This window comes from Penaeus vannamei, chromosome 34 (assembly GCF_042767895.1).
Source record: "Penaeus vannamei isolate JL-2024 chromosome 34, ASM4276789v1, whole genome shotgun sequence".
NCBI lineage: Eukaryota > Metazoa > Arthropoda > Malacostraca > Decapoda > Penaeidae > Penaeus > Penaeus vannamei.
In genome coordinates, this window is record NC_091582.1 from 22976570 (window position 1) to 22979069 (window position 2500).

The following is a 2500-nucleotide window of genomic DNA, read 5'->3' on the forward strand; positions in this document are numbered from 1 at the left end:
AACATCATGGTGATAATGATGATAATGATACTTCCTGTTCCTGTTATTGTCATCATTATTAGGAAGTTAATGTGATAATGAGAATGAAGGTAAAGGAAAAGAAGAAGATATGAGAAGAGGGAGAACGAATCATAGGAGACGAAAAAAAAGAAAAGAAAAAAGAACAAATGTTATTACGAGAAGGGCCGAGAAAAGGGGGAAAGGAAATGTGAAAGAAGGAGAACTAAGAGGGAATTAACAAAGAAATGATGGGAGGAGAAAACAACAAGGAAATTGATAGAAATGAAAAATAAAAAATGAGTTTTAGGTAATGAAACTTTTATGATTTTGCACTTTTATTACAAATCTGACATTGCACTTCAAAAATACATCTCATTATAATAGTAACTGTAAGTAATGTTCAATATTCCTTGTTGAATAATGACGATGGTAACAATAGCACATCTAATAATAATAACAATAATAGCAGCAGCAATATTAACAATAGCAGTGATATCAATAGATAGTGATGATATTGGTAATTTGATAATGATAATAATGGTAGTGATAATGATGGTGATAATGATAATGATAATGATGGTAATAATGATAATGATAATCATAACAATAATGATAATAAAAATGATAATAATAATATTAATCATATAAATTATGATGATAATGATGTTGATGATGCTGATAACAGTAATAGTAATGATAATGATAATAGAAATATAAATGATAATGATGATGATAATAATAATGATAATGATTTTAATAATAATAATAATGATAATAATAATAATAATGATAATAATAATAATAATGATAATAATAATAATAATGATAATAATAATTATAAAATTAATATTGGTAAAAGTAAGAATGATAAAAAATAACAGTAATGATATATATAATGAGAATGATAATAATAATGATAATGATAATGAAAAGAATAATAGTAACGATACTGATTATGATAACGATAATAGTAATAAAGATAAGGATGATGATACTGATAATAATAATTAAGATAATAATAATAATGATAATAATAATGGTAATGATAATGATAATAACAACAATAACAATAATGACAATAATAACGATGACAATAACAACAATACCAATAACAACAATAACAAAATAATAGTGATAATAATAATAATAACAACAACAATAATAATAATAGTAATAATAATAATGGTAATAATCATAATAATAACAATGATAATAATAATATTTATTACTACGATGATAAAAACAACGATAATAATAATGACAACAATGATGCTAATAACGATCATCATTATTGTAATGACGATGATGATGATGCCGATAATAATAAAGATAGGTAAAGCCATAAATGTTTATGTTAATGTATTCGCAAGTACGTGTATATTACAATTATTAACAGCTTACAAGTAGCTACGATCTGACATGGTAATTACTGTGTTACTGACAATGACGGCAATTCTTAAAGAAAATAGAAAAATAGATAATAATAATTGAAGTCTATATGACATAATAAAAAATGCAACCAAATTACATCAATTCACTTCATAAATAACCAAAAAAATAAATAAATAAATAAATAAAAAAAATAAATAGAAAAAATAAAAAAAAAGTTGAGGCCTATATGACAGCAAAAAAATGCAACATATTATTCATCTAACACAAACGTTCATCATTTTCGAGTGATCTTGACTAATGTTTCACTTGTTGATAATGACAACAGCAAGATAATTAATGTTAATGACTGTTTCTACAAGTAAGAATACTGTTATCATTTTCTACTAATATTTAAACTCTTGACATGATTATCAACGGCAACCTTTAACAATGATTGCAAAATGGTGAACAAAATTTGTAATAATATAAGAAACTACAGTAACTTAAAGTGAAATTAAACTAATTAACATAAAACACGCGTCATTCTCCATCATTCATCCCCGCTTGACAATATTGAAAAAGACGAAAAGACAACAATAAAAAGTAAAGCAAAAACAAAATAAAAAACAACAGAATCAACAACTATAGAAATAATAACAGAAAGAATAATGATAATAATGATAAAAATAACATTAGCAACTGAAACAACAGTAATGATATTGATAATGATAGTAATGATAATGGTAGTAATGATAACGATAATGATGATGATAATGAAAATGATAATAACAATCAGATTATAGTAACAATAATATTAATCATGATAATAAAAATAATAATAATGATAAAAGTAATAATAACAGTGATGATAATGATAATAACAATGATAATAATGACAATAATATAACAACGATAATGATAATTATAATAATAATAACAGCAACATTACTAGCAACAATAACAACTACAGCAACAGTAATAATGATAATGATAATGATAACAATAATAATGACTATAACAATTGCAGTAACTATTTAGTTTGATTACCTTCGCTTGTGATAATGACAACAACAATAATAATAATAATAATAATAATAATAATAATAATAATAATAATAATAATAATAAT

General features: G+C 22.7%; 1 protein-coding gene across 1 annotated transcript in view; it reads left to right on the forward strand.

The window, feature by feature from the left end:
• The window catches only part of LOC113813795 (sodium/potassium/calcium exchanger Nckx30C), a 440400-nt gene that overhangs the window by 31606 nt on the left and 406294 nt on the right, over window positions 1-2500 (forward strand). The gene's annotated exons all lie outside the window — the stretch shown is intronic.